This window comes from Haliaeetus albicilla, chromosome 4, assembly GCF_947461875.1.
Source record: "Haliaeetus albicilla chromosome 4, bHalAlb1.1, whole genome shotgun sequence".
NCBI lineage: Eukaryota > Metazoa > Chordata > Aves > Accipitriformes > Accipitridae > Haliaeetus > Haliaeetus albicilla.
In genome coordinates, this window is record NC_091486.1 from 7775539 (window position 1) to 7790606 (window position 15068).

At 43.8% G+C, this 15068-nt stretch overlaps 1 protein-coding gene and 1 long non-coding RNA gene across 4 annotated transcripts in view; both read right to left on the minus strand.

Moving 5' to 3' along the window:
• The window catches only part of THSD7B (thrombospondin type 1 domain containing 7B), a 336992-nt gene extending 335161 nt beyond the window's left edge, over positions 1 to 1831 (minus strand). Inside the window, exon 1 of one of the 3 annotated variants that reach the window (XM_069780784.1) lies at positions 1741 to 1831. The gene's annotated coding sequence lies outside the window, so the exon portion shown is untranslated. Of the gene's footprint in view, positions 1 to 1537; positions 1687 to 1740 lie in introns of those variants that run through there. The other 2 variants (XM_069780785.1, XM_069780783.1) reach the window with 2 other exon arrangements.
• A 911-nt stretch (positions 1832 to 2742) lies between these two features.
• LOC138685040 (uncharacterized) overlaps positions 2743 to 15068 on the minus strand; it is a 205935-nt gene continuing 193609 nt past the window's right edge. Inside the window, exons 6-7 of the long non-coding RNA XR_011324277.1 lie at positions 6446 to 6623; positions 2743 to 4803 (exon numbers count right to left, since the gene is read on the minus strand). This is a non-coding gene — a long non-coding RNA (uncharacterized lncRNA). The remainder of the gene's footprint in view (positions 4804 to 6445; positions 6624 to 15068) is intronic.

The window sequence follows — 15068 nt, forward strand, 5'->3', positions numbered from 1 at the left end:
GAAAGGCGCAAAACTCTCATGACTTACAGCAGGATCGTGCTCCTCTTGTTGATGTTGCCATCAGTTAAAGCAGTAACTTCCACAATGCTCTAAAACCGACTGGGCGAATGTGTAAGGTGCAGGCAGGCAGAGTATCTCTCCGCTTCCATCCTTCGGAAAATTTAGCACTTAACACCAAGAGCCTACTCCCGCAAAGACGTGATGTTATGCATTTTGAGCTGACCACGTCCCCACAAACCAGCCAAGCCAACACACAGCGTCGCACACACATCACACACCCCAACGTATCCGTACCTGTCATCATCTTCTTTGAGAAGTATCCCTGTGCTCAAGCATGTTACTTTAATACCATCGCTTTCATCTTTGACATGACATTACTTAAACCTCACTGAAATCTTCCCAGAACCTAAAGAGTTCACCACTTTTTTTAATCAGTTCCCTTAAAGTTTGAAGATTTTACGATGCAAGTTGAACAGCCCCGCGAGGCACCTGCGTGACACAAGGCACAAGAAGCAGCAGCTCCCTCAGTCACCATGCTCTCTCTTACGTACTTTCAGCGATACCTAGTTCTAACAGGTACGTTGTCCCGCTCACCCACGCACAATATGAAGACCTCCCCCGCACGGCTTCTGTCAAAAATTACCTTCTCAGGAAATCAATTCTTTAAGCTGATTTTTTTGTTTTCGTTAGAGGAGTTAAACGATGTATTTCAATTATGCAAAAGAGCTGGAGGCAGCGGTCAGCAAGTACTTTTACGACCCTCATCTATTCTTTTAAAAGCCTTCTCCAGAAACGCTCAGGCAGGCACACGAGTGGGAGGGAGGGAGAGAGGAGGAGGGAAGGCACACGACTACAGCTAGCCCTCATTCATATCTTCACACGAATAAAGTCCAAACTCTCTACGGTTTGACCTTGAATGGATAACGATTCACAAAACAAATAAAGCGACACGCGTGACAAATTCAGACTAAACCTTCGGAGTAACGACCGGTTAAGGAAGCCGCGTATTAGAGTGCCTTCTTTAAAATCACCGACTGAGGAACGAATGGAGGGAAAGCGACAACTCCAACACAATTTCAGCGCTGTGACGGGGGGGCGGGTGAGTGAAAAAGTACGATTTTATCAAGCCATCCCGCGTGACGAAAAGCACAAACCCCAGAAGAGCCAGCTCCGCCAGCAGAACCCCGGCTACTTCCAAGAGCTCCCCGGCGGACCGCACTTCGCGGCCGCTACCGCGCCGAGCCCGAGCGGGCGGTGAGGCGGCGGCGCGCTGCCCTAAGTGGCCGATACCTATTAAAAAACTTCACCTGTTTCGCGCAGGCTGACGGTGCTCCCACACCGTCCCTCCCCGCCCCGGGGCGGCTCGGAGGAGCCGGGGAGCCCAGCCCCGGGAGCGAGCGAGCCAGCCAGCCCGGGAATTTCAGCCGGAGCCGTCCCAAAACCCGCAGCAACTTCTCCAGCGCGGCGCGGCGCGGCGCGACCCGGCAGGTCCCCCCCCAATACCACCACCACCACCACCACCCCCGGGCGGACCCACCCGCTCCCCCGGCGCCGGGCCGGCCGCACCTCCTCACAGCCCGGGTCGCCACATCGAGCCCGGCGCGGTCCGCTGCGGGAGGCGGGCAGCTCTGCGGAGCCGGCGCCGCGGGCGAGCCCGGGCGGGCGGGCGGCGGGGCGGCGCCGGCCGCTCCCGCGGGAGGAGCGCGTAATTCCCCTCCTTCCTTCCCTCCCCTCACTCACCGGCTCGGCCCCGCAGCGCGGAGGGGCGCGGCGGCGCGCTGCCGCGGGCGGAGCGAAGATGGAGGAGGCTCGGCGGCCGCCCATCCCGACGACGCCGCCGCCGCCGCCTGGTCTCCGCTCCGCTCCGGCGGAGGAACCGGCGCCCTCTGACGCCCTCTGCCGGGCGGCCGCGGGGCGGGCGGCGCTGACCGCGACCCGGGACGGGACGGGACGGGACGCGGGACGGCGAGCAGGGAGGCGGTTCGGCGGGCGCGGTGGGGGGAGTCGGAGGGCTCGGTCGGACCCGGGGGGGTGTCGGTGTCCGCCCCCGGGGCCGAGGGTCTCGGCTCGGCCTGCGCCCTCGCCCCGGGAAGGGTCGCGCCGGCCACTCTCCGGCCGGTGGCTCCTGGGCCGCTTGGCGAGGCCCGGCAGCCGTAGGGAGGGAGACACCGACGGCGTGGAGGGGCCGGGACCCGCGGAAAGCTATTTCTTAGCCTTTTAAGAGAAAGGGAGACCGAGTTTTCCACATGCCTTGTTAGATACGCAGCAGCTCTGCAGAAGGAGCCCGTCATTTTTTAATTTCAGTTTCAACGGTGAATTCAGCCCGCACCAAATCGCCGGTTCTGTGTTTTTCACCGGTCTTCTAAGCCTGTTCGCCGTGCGGCGTTGCGGACACTTCCAGCGCTCCCGTAACGACCCCCAGTAATCACTATTAACACTCTCTACAAGCTTCACCTGAGGAGGAACGTTAGTCCCATTGACTTTCAAAGTCATCTAAGTCATATCTTCAGGAATTTAATTAGTGCAAGAGATCACCAAACTGGCTGAAGTCCTCTATCAAGGAGGCAATATTTATTGATTGCAGGGAGAGGAGCCAGGGTGGATACTGAATCCATCACTTTTTAAATACATGAAGTGAATGATCTCAGTTTAGTTTATCTGCACTGTTTAAAAATTCAAATAGGCATTATTCAGCGCAACCAATGCTTTTTTTTTTTACTCAGTAAGTTTAGGTGTTATTCAGGAAAAATTAATGCATATATCCAACTCAGCAAATACCAGGTGACTGTATGCACAATGAAATTACTACAATATTTATTCCCGCTTTTCACACAGTTCTTATTTCTGCGCCGTTAAAAAAGGTTTGTTCGCACACTGTGTGGAGTGTGAAACTAATTATGACTACTGACAATGAGAAATAACTCCACAGACATGAAACTGGTATAAACGAATGACAATCAGGCCCTTCAAGAGCAGTACATGACCTTTGCACTAACACTGCACCCCGGCGATAACCTATTCAGGCTCCAAAAATTAGCTCACCAGACATTTTCCATTTAACAAGAACAATGCATATCATGTTTTAATGGACATAGTTGTATCATGCATGTTTCTCATTTTATTTTTCCTTTACAGAAATATTAGATACTGGTAAATCCCAATGCAAGGATTCTTCACAGCATCTACAGGCTCTAAATGAAACCAGAACTTTCTTGTTCTAGGTTCTGTATGAGAAACAAGTGTTCCTGTCTCAGAAAGCTTCTATCTTACAAAGGCAAGAGGCAGCAGAGTAGAAATGAAGGCAGAGCAACGTGATGGTACTTACCATAAGGCGTGAAATCCGGATCAGGGATTGAAACACCAGTTTCCTGCCTCCAGGTTCAGCCCTGCCCATTGCTCTCAAGAATTATTAGGCATCTGCCTGGAAGTTCACCGCGGAAGGAGAGTCCACCAGAGATGGCACTCCACCTGGTCAGGAATGTTCCAGACAAAGTTTTGTGAGAAAAGTTGTATTTGCCAAAGTGGAAACACTTCCTCAATGACAATTTGTTTTAAAAAGGTTTTTCACTTGGATGTTTCCCAGGTCAGAAAGCCCTACCCCAAACGCCCAACAGTGAGTGGCAGAGGGCACCCACCTGGGCTGCACCAGCCCCAGCTTCTGCTGCCTGCTTCTTTTTTCCATTGAAAAGTTTTAAAAGGTCTCATTTTTGTCTGATACAGAATGGAAATCACCTCTTGAAATGTCAGGAGTTTTTCACAAATGACACTTCTTTTTTTCCTGACTGGCCCTGGACTACAGGCAGTTACACTTTGTTTCCCTTCCTACAGCCCTCACGTTGTCGTCTGCCAAGCATAGTTGCATTTTGCACCCCGTGGTTAATCTGGAGTTGAAGCAGCTGGGAAACTGCACCACTGCAAGTCTTGGCTTAATTTGCCAATGTAGAATTTGCATTAATGCAGCTAATCTAGCATCTGGGTATGGGAGCCTGAGCTCCCCCCCCGCAGCCCCAAGAGTAGCACTGATTAATAGAAGAGGCGGCACAAGAGGGCGAGAAAAAGAGTCCTCGCTGTCCTACAGCCAGCTGAGTGCTAGCTCCCTTCATCGCACATGTTTCGGCTTTGATTCTCTTCCTCGAGACTCTAGCTTTCCTCAATATCCTTATGGAGGACTATACATACCTAAAAGATGTGTAGGAAATGAATATGGAGTGAATATGTAGGAAATAATGAAATAAACCTGCTTTTCTCAATTTAAGTAGAAAAGCTGAAGTAAGAGAACAAGAAGCAGCGACAGGAAAATAAAAGCACAAATGTAGAGTGTGAAGCAGCTTGGAACTCAGAGTAACCTGTTAGGCTGGGTTTTAGCCCAGATCACTTGTTGTTTCTTCTCGTTTCTGCTATTTGTGATCCTCTTGTTACATGGATCTCGCCTGCTTTGTGGGGCTCAAAGAAAGAAAACTGGTACCCAAGTCCTGTGAGTACTGGAAGCATTAAGCCAGTTCTTGCTTATGGATAACTGGCTCAGCCTAAGAAGGGAATAACAAAGCCACTTGAATGACAGCTTGGATCAAGTTCATAATGACCTGGTTTGTACAGGCCAGGTGTTATGTAGATTGGAGCTTGTTATTGTGCAAAATTTTGGCAAGCCTTGCGATGCAACAGCCAGTTCCAGCAGAGCTGGGCAGAAAGCCACAGACTAGAGGCAGGTCTATCTTCAGCAAGATGGGCAAAGAAGCCGTCTTTTTCTGTACTCGGGACCTCGGGGATGTGAACCAACCTGCCTGCACAGCATCTGGAATAAAGCTTATACAGGAACAAAGAACAGTTTCAAAACACGGAATTCCAGGCTTAAAAACAGAGTTGCATAAAGTTGCATAAAATCGCATCGCCAAGTTTATTGTCTGTTTCTTAGGGAGAAAAAATTCAGAGGAAAACGGTATGAGATAACAAGCTTCCCACTATAGCATTAATGGAAAGTGAGCAAACTGTGTTACAAAATGTCCCTATCAATATATTCTGCATTTGTTAGGAAGTCTTCCATAATACTCTATCAATTTTTATGTTATCTAGTAGTTACTAGAGTAATGCGGATGAAGAGCTATCAAAATTAGGGCTCACCTATGATTTGTTTTCTCGCTCTTTACCATTAATATGCACATACTATGATTTGTTACTTAAGACAGTTGGGCTTAAATTTTGTTCTTTCTTTAGGTGGCTGTTTTTTAAAAAGAGGAAGATACCAAAAAAACAAATCAAGGAAAGTATGTTGGGTGCAATTTTTGTAGTAATAATTAATGTGGAACTTTCAGGAAATCTGAACGCTTTTCACTAATACTCAGTATTTATTCCTGTGCCCAAAGCTAAGAAAAGGCACTGTACAAATCAGATCAAACCCACTTAGATGAATTAATTGATCAGGTTTCTATCTTTTGTTACAGTGAAGACTTTGTAAGCCTGGTGGTAGTGATGGTGTTTGTTACACAGTAGCACAAAAGCTACTACAACTCAGGAGAAGAAAAAAAAGGGGGGGGGGGGAGAAGAAAAATATGAACTATGTCATCTTTACCAGGATATTATAACTGCAAACAAATTACACCTTTTTCCATATATGAATTATGGCGTTTTTACTGTTGTAGTACCAGCTTTCATATTGAAGTCAATGGCAGCATAGAAAAGCAGCAGAAAGCCAAGCAGATAATGAATGCCTGCCACAATGGATTTGCAGCCGAAAGGCACAGCTTTAGATAAGTGGTACATACAGGACAGGCACAAAGTAGGTGTGGTTAGTTGGGCTTTAATGCTCCACGGAAAGGTGGGTTACGAGGAGTTTCCTGAATCTCTCATTGTTCCAGAACTTGCAGGGAGGTTTAGAAGTTGTTTTTAATAGTCTATTATAAGCTGGGATCATGAGAACCTGAAAAAAGGAATTATCCTCTCATCCTTAGGGGTAGTGCCACAGAAATCAATGCTAATGAACAGACTGCAGCACACGGAAGCTTGCATTTCCCCTGCTGCACCAATTTTGTGCATTCACAAGGGACACTGCAAGTGCCATCATGTGTAATTAGAAACAGGGAGGGGGGAAAAGGGATATCATTCATTCACACTTCTCATGGTGTCATTTCTTTGTGGCAGACTTAACAGAGATTAAACAGGCATTCAGTTTAATACTAGTCCTATTAAGGACAAAACATAATTTATTTTTAATTATGGAGTTATCAAGACACCAGCATAATTGATGGCAGTCCTGTTGTGAACATATCCTTAGGTGATGACTTCTTTAGTAACAGAAGAAATGCATACAGGCAGGATATTTATCTCTACTAACATTCGAGTTAGAGCATACCTCTGTGAATAGTTACAGCTGGTCTTAATGTTGGGTCCAAACCCACCACCCACTAGTGAGTACAATACCCCAAATCCCAGCGTGCATCCCTGTCCAAACCTGAAATAACTGCCGAGCCAGGATCCGAAATCAATCCTCCCTGCGGCGCGGAGTTCGCTGGACAGGCAGAGGTTGATCAGCACACCAGCCCCTTCTTCTCCACAAGCCATCTGTCCCTTCCTATTCTTCTCCACCCAAGTTCTGCTCTTTGTGTCCCAGGAAAGGTGGCAAGTGTTTCCTAAGGGACACACGGCATGACTTTATTATACACCACAGCTGGGTGTAAATTAGAAATCGGACCTAAATATCAGTGGAGATTTAACCCCACTGCATCACCCAGTGCCTCCCTAGCCATCTTATGGAGACTCGCTTTTGCTCATCCCACTGTTTCCACTCCCCACTGTGTACTGTACCACAGGGGATTACAGGTGTTGCATATTACACAGGGGGAGAAAAAAAAACAACAAAACAAAACAGAGCAATCAAAGAGCTTTTCTAATAATGGGAATGAAAGTAGAGTATTTCCTCCATGGCTGACTGGCCTTGGCCAGCTTCTTTTGCAGAGATGTCAGCAACCCAAGGCTTTCTGTACCTAGCGAGCACCGTGACAAACAACAGCCGTGTGGCCAGAGCTGTCCCTTAACGTTTTACACATTGAAAATCTTTCCAAGTGAAAGTTAACTTCTACCAAAGGGAGAAAAACATTTGAACATTTACATTATTCGCACTCCATATGCAGTCGGGGAGGGTGGATTTGCATAGAAAATCACTGGTTGTTATAAAATAATTATAATACATTATCATTCGGACTTAAGAACCAACGTCCTACATTCCTTCCACGAAAGGAGAGCATTAACTATTTGCACTCTAGATCCTTTTGGGACATATTCTTTGTTTGCACATCTGCTGAGACAACTGTATCAGCACTGGAACATGAAGATCAGAAAACACTACCTGCCTCCTACGGACTTTATCTTTCCAAGGGCTTTTTTCATTGTTACCAACCCCAGAATCATTTGTCTCGTTCAAATTTCGAGATCATCTTGAGCATTTATTTTGAGAATGCAGGATCAGACCTTTTGATGTCAATGATGGGTTGAAGAGGGAGGAATATTTATCAAGTAAATAATCAGTACAAATTATAGCACAGACCAGAACTACTGCAAAAGACCAATTATCTTCTTGGCTAGAGCCCCTGGAGTTTAAAAATGTGATACCCTTGTTAACATTCAAAGAAACACGACAGTTATATTGGTGTGTAAGGGAAAGTCCTTTTTAAGTACCATGGCGTGCTGGTTAAAAGAAAAACATGAGTAGGGTGCAGCATGAAGCACTACATCTGCCACCTCTTCACCAGCCATGGCAGGGCAAGAAAAGCTTCAGTGGAGGCACTTCACAAGCTATTAACCTTTCCTGATTGGAGTCCTGCTTTACAGAAAGAGCAGCAAGTATCTACTCAAAGAAGGGCTTCCCTGCAAATAGTAACTGGCAATAATTTAGCAGATGGGGAATGTGTCAAGAGTTAAGGTTTTTGTGCCCCGAGACACTACTTATTTAGTAGTAAAAGTGATAATAAGAGATAAAGAAGGCTCACGCTAGTGACTAATTATTAGATTTGAAATCCATCGATGACTATGGAACAGAAAACTAAAAACCAAGATACTCTCTTATAATTTTGGTTTTGCTTTGGGTTTTTTTCTCTTTATTAGTGCTTCTGTTCCACTGCTTTAATTAAGTGTTAAATACAAGGTAAGGGATTTGCTCAACACAATCAATAATGGCATTCTGATGCTGACGTTAAATTGACTTGCTATTTTTAACATGCTGCTTAGTTCTTGCCTATCGTCCTTAGTCACACCTTGGGGCTCTGCAGATACACACCATCATAGAAGATTCCCAAGAAGGGCTTTGCCTCAAGGAGGTTGAACCCTGTCACATACTTCTGAGCATCCATGCAAGAGATTAAGGGTGCCTCCAAAGATGTCAGTGGTGGTAAGAAGTTTTTGCATGTAGACAGCTGTCTGCAGAAATCTGGTTTGACCCAGACACACTCATGATGAACAGCTTTCACTTGCTGACATACTTTACTGGATTTGGCTGTCTTTATCTTGTGAATATTTTACAAAGCCAGTACACATCAGTATTTCTAACACTAGAAAAAAATCTGCCTTAATAATACTACAGAATACCTTGCTACAATTTATTATTTAAATGAACTGTTATTAAATTCCCTGTCAACATGAAATAGGAAAGCGTTCACACTATAGATGGCTGCAATATTTAAGACCAAAAAAAAAAAAGAATTTAAATTCCAGAACAGAAAGAGGATGAAAGAATGAACAGAAATTCAGTCAACAGCTTAATATCCAGCCACATTGTTCAGATTTCTCTGTTCTTTCTTGCACTAAAAAGCAGTCATCACTTTTTGCCTAAAGAACCAAAGATGAGAGGGATGTTCAACTCGGCTAAGAGCCTTCCCTTCATACCAGGACTCTCTCCCTTCCCAGGGACCCCCTGTTTAGTGCCTAAACATCACAGCACTCTTCAGAATTTGTACGCACCTTGTGTACCTTTGCAAATCATTTAGGAATGCCTGACTATATGTCCTATCTGTCTATACACACAGACAAAATAAATGCATTATACACAATTTTCCATCACCTTATCAAGCTTTTCATAACTTTCTAAAATTGCACTTTTTTGTGGTTTTGAATATAAAATGACATACTAAATTTAACCGGTTTCCAGTAGTAAGGATTCAATTCAAACATCATTCACATCTATGTAAGTGGGATATATGTGGAAAAGAGCTAAACTAAAGTTCAAGAACAGCCACAAAACAAGTTTGAAACTATTTTTGTTGCATTTTTTTAAAGAAGATTTAAACATTTTAAAATCATCCCCTACTTTTTTCTTCTTCTGTATTTAAGGGTGATAGTGAATTTGTCTGACACTTCCAGTCAAGCCAGGTGCTTAGGTTCATTTCTGCTGAAGGCTTGCTTACTAGGCACATCACTTTCCTGCTGAGGCTGTCCTGCCAGAGAAATGTATTACAGCCCATGCACTTGCATTTGCAGCCTCCTAACCACATTTAGGAATTTGTTCAGTCTATCTGTTCCTCTCTTCTCTGCCACATTTCTCCTGTTAAGGCTCGAGATCGGTGTCATTTCACAAATCAGGTAATCTGTGAAGCAAGTCATTGACACTTTTTCCCACTTTAATAATTCACAAAGCCATCCTGTGCAGCACACCCAGGAGCATCAGCAGGATGGGGAGTAACAGACCCAAACCTGTCTAAAGGCAATGACCATGTGCTGTAGCATTCCTTAATATTACTAACTGATCAAGCCAACGGTTACTGACTTTAAAAATGTTTTCCTCCCTCTGAAATCCTCATCTAGTTATTTCTTTCTCTGCTCTGTAGTGATTTATTTTCCACCCTGGATAGACATAAAAGAAGCTGAAACAGGTTACCTGAACCATGGTCTTACTAACGCCTAAGTTTTATTTTTGAGTGACATTTCTGGTGTTGTTTTTTTTTATCAAAAATATTTTTAAAAGACACTTTGTAGTCTTAGGACCTACATACATATGCTGAAATATCCCTTCTTTTCTATAGCCTTGGTTTTCAGCACCATATCAGATGTATTTACTAAGCAATATGGTGGGTTTTTCAGATGCCAAGAAACAATACAACTATTTTAGGCAAAGTCTCATTGCTTCCTAATGACATAACTAACTGCTGGTGGAAGTCTCTGAACTTTATATTAGTCTGTGTTGAAGTGCTGCAGGATTAGTTATAATTAACTGTCATCATGTCATTTTTCTCCCAACCACTCAGATTTAAAAAAAAAAAAAAACCACACAAAAAAACCACCAAAAAACCCCTAGCAGCAACCACGAATAAAATGTCTCTATTTGTTTCCTAGCCCAAATTTCATTTTTAACTCACAAAGCTCGCGAGCTCTTCTCTACAAACCCCTCAGCTTTCACACAGATACTTTTTGTGCCTTGTCTACCACACATAAAAATAAGCATTTTAACAGCAACTAAAGAGTTAGTTGTACAGAAGGTGTAAGAAGCTTAAGACAAATATTTAATATTAAATAAGTGCTTCCTTACTAAACCATTTACACTCCCTGGTGTAATAGTTTTGTGGATACCTATCGCTGATTTATTCATTTATATTACTTCAAGGAGCCTGTTAGAGCCTGTAGGCACACATTCAAAAATAATTTAAAAGGACATGAATTCATCAGTGAGCCAATGACGACTAATGGTAATTCACTAGTTGAACCTGTGCCAACTAAAAATAACATAAAACTACCTACAACTTGGGTTTCTCCTGATTTAGGATAGGTCTATAAGCTTTGCAGCATGATCTTGAGAGTCAACAGAACTCATATCTCCCACCTATATGATAGGTGACAGCTTTCACCTAACATACCACCTATGACATGATAGCTTTCAGAATACAAAGCCCTTGTTGACAACAGTTAATATAAAGATATACTTAAATCAAGTGACTGTGAGTGATCACTAACAGTAAATGTTAAGGACAAAAAGTCATCACTTTTGTATAAATCATCCCAAAACCTTAATATTTACAATTCTGATGTGAACAGATTTTATTTAATCTGGGGGGGAAATGGATGGCATTGCAAATATTAATGCAATATTAATTAAAGTCATATTTTATTTTAGAATAATCTACTTTCAGTTAAAAATCATGCTTTAACATTCCTAATTCAATGATTCTGGGGAATTAGGAGAGGAATGGGCATGTAGGAGGGGAGGGCTCTCATGCTCTCCCTGGATAGCATCTCCATTGCCACCAGCAAAGACAGGATACCAGGCAGACCACTGGTCTGATCCAGTAAGACAGTGTGTTAAGAACCAGGAAATACAAGCAGACACTACCCCAAGTGAAAAAGATTTATCCTTCTTTCAAAGGTCCAAACTGATGGAGATTTTTCTCCCACTACTTCTTTGGCACACTCTCCCACCTTAAAATAAAAAAAAAAGCTTTCATAATAAAGACTGTGGTGTATTCAGAGTCATCCATTTTCTTGAACTGTCTAGAGTCTTCACTGTAGGAGGTCACTATGCCTCAAGGTTGCAACTATTGCTGCTTTTTATAAAGTAGCAGAAGAAGACCTAATATAATAGTTTCATGTAACTCTTAGCTGTAGCTGATAACTGAAACACTCTGTGTAAGGTGTAAGGATTTCACTGGCTTGTCTTGGAGGAAGCTTCTTCCAAACTTAAGGTTTTATTTTGCAGAACAGGTAGGTAAGCCATATCATACACAAGCAACTTCATTTCTTTGTGATCAGCTCCGGGAAATGGCTTAATTCCCCCTTCCATTTATGCAGCACGAGCCTTTCTTCAACAGTCTGAAGGGCAAAACAGTTGCTTTCTGCAGTCTCTCTACAACCTTCTAAAACTCATTACTAGGAAAATTTACACAACTAAAAGATGATTTAAACAACATTTAATACAAGATTCAATACAGAAATATTTTAACTGGGTGTAAAGAAGCGGGGAAACAATACATTTCCTCACCTTTTTTTCTGTACTTCTGCATTTACCTTTATTGAGTAGGTGAGGTAATAAACCTCATTGATTGATTGGTAATCGCTGTTCTGTAGCTAAATGATATTTGCAACATACAGATTAAGGTAGTTTCTGAACAAAGACCCGCCAGATCAAAGTGCAGCTGCGTGCATTGGGCAAAGCAGCTGAAGAGGTTAACCAATGCTACTGGTGCCAGTCTGCTTTACATGAGGTAGATAAATGCATTTAAATCCTCATGCACTTCCAGGACATGGAAAGGCATAGCACAACTCTAATACTATGTGCCTGGGTGGATCATCAGCAGTGGATCTGATCCCAGCATTTTAAAGGAGGAGGAACACCTAGAACCTGCCTTTTATGCTCAAATCAAAGCTGTAAAAAGTTTCATTTATCAATAGAGAACTGGGTCAATACTACCATTCACTCAAACATGAACAAGAGAAACTTTACTATATAGTTAATTCTCAGTAGCAACTGATGAGGCATTTCATACCTGGAATAAAATAATTGCTCATAAAAGTCACCAGAGGAAAACTGACATGGTGGATTGTTCCCAGCTGCTGTGGAGAAGTAATGGCTTTCTTTACCATGTCAGACATTTTCTGTAGATGACTGCATGCCTCCATGATTCATAGAATCATAGAATCGTTTAGGTTGGAAAAGACCTTTAAGATCATCGAGTCCAACCATCAACCATGCCCACTAAACCATGTCCTGAAGTGCCTTGTCTACGTGCTTTTTGAATACCTCCAGGGATGGTGACTCAACCACTTCCCTGGGCAGCCTGTTCCAATGCTTGACAACCCTTTTGGGGAAGAAATTTCTCCTAATATCCAATCTAAACCTCCCCTGGTACAACTTGAGGCCATTTCCTCTCGCCCTATCACTAGTCACTTGACAGAAGAGACCAACACCCACCTCGCTACAACCTTCTTTCAGGTAGTTGTAGTGAGCAAAAAGCTCTCCCTTCAGCCTCCCTTTCTCCAGGCTAAACAACCCCAGTTCCCTCAGCTGCTCCTCATAAGACTTGTGCTCCAGGTCCCTCACCAGCTTTGTTGCCCTTCTCTGGACACACTCCAGCACCTCAATGTCTTTCCTGTAGTGAGGGGCCCAAAACCAAACACAGGACTCGAGGTGCGGCCTCACCAGTGCCCAGTACAGGGGAACAATCACCTCCCTGCTCCTGCTGGCCACACTATCTCTGATGCAGGCCAGGATGCCGTTGGCCTTCTTGGCCACCTGGGCACACTGCTGGCTCTTATTCAGGTGGCTGTCAACCAGCACCCCCAGGTCTTTCTCTGCCGGGCAGCTTTCCAGCCACTCTTCCCCAGGCCTGTAGTGCTGCACGGGGTTGTTGTGACCCAAGTGCAGGACCCGGCACTTGGCCTTGTTGAACCTCATACAAATGGCCTCAATCCAGCTTGTCCAGACCCCTCTGTAGAGCCTTCCTACCCTCCAGCAGATCAACGCTCCCACCCAACTTGGTGTCATCCACAAACTTACTGAGGGTACACTCGATCCCCTCTTCCAGATTATTGATAAAGATATTAAAGAGAACTGGCCCCAAAAATGAGCCCTGGGGAACACCACTTGTGACTGGCCACCAGCTGGATTTAACTCCGTTCACCACAACCCTCTGGGCTTGTCCAGTCAGCCAGTTTTTTACCCAGCAAAGAGACTCCCTTAGACATATGCCTGATCTTCAGAAATCCTTCAAAACCAATTTTGTATGTTTTGAGGTATTGATTCAGTTTAAAAAAAGGTGTTCTTTGATAAATACTTTTCCCATCTAACACTTCAGGTTGCCAGCAGTTGCAGAAAGCTCCAAACTTGTTTTTATGCCTTCAAACACTCCAAATAACAGCCAGACAAGTTTTAGAGCAGCCTCCCCCATTCTGTGTCTTCTGTTGGTCATCTTTGACACCCTGTAACCAGCTATGGATTGCTGGACTTGCTTTACCATGGCAAGGGAGTAAAAGCAATAGCAAATGAGGCACTACACTATTGCACTTTGAAACAGGTGAATCACAACAAGCTACCAACTTCTTTTCCACTTTATGTTATTTCCGAATATAATACAAGTGTGTCTAATGAATTAAAAAATTTTTTCTTTTTAGTTTTGTATCTAGAATTACATGAGGCCAAATGAAAATAAATCAGAGGAAACTCAGTGCCTCCCTAACTCCTAAAAAGGGCAGCCTGGCTTAAATGGATTGAAGTTTTAGAGAAAAACTGAGACTCACATGCGGTTTTCATTCTGTCATTCTCAAGAGAAAACACGGTGAGAAGAAAAGGAATGGGAAGAAGAACTCACAAGCTATTCAGTTTAACTTAATCCCCAGACACTAGCAGAGTTTCATTTGTAGAGGACCAAAAAAGAATTTTTTTCCTGTGTTGTTAAATGTTACTCTAAATTCACTCATGCTCTCTTAGCAGGCAGATCAAGTCCATATGATTGCCAGCAAGTGCCCATAATTTGACTGATGTCTCCTCACCCATCTAGAAATCTGAAAAGAATCCTTGTAAATGATTAAATATTTGATTCCTAGCAGCAAGAGGAACAAAATAAAAAAAAAACCCTACATGGGTATATAAATGGCAAGCCCACTGGGTTAGGTCCTAAGTAGCTGGAAGTCCACTGCCTTTACTGAGCAAAGCAGAACAAAGGTAGTTTTAAAGTTTCATCTGTGCTCACAACCACAGTGGCAGTGAGAAGGCATTTTGACCCCTGGCACAGTAAATTATTTCCAGATCTGACAAGCACCAGAAAACATTTCACAGCCTGGGATCACTGTAGGACGGGCTGCAGGGGCTAGTACACAGGCTAGGACCTCTGCACACCTGGTGATGAACTCCCTGGATACCTAGGGAGCCAGAAAGGGAACCCATCTCTAGGCTTAGAAACAAGGATTTCAGTGTTACATTCACAGTGAAAGCTAAATTCTTAACCATGGCAGTGGTTAAGAGTGGTCATTCGCTCGTTTCGAGGGGTTAGTTGCACCCATGCATTTGAATAGAAGGATGGTGGTTATTTAACGCAGAGTCTTTTTAAAAGCAAATCAAGAAAAGATGGAAAAAATGAAGACTAATGAGACAACTTCAGAAG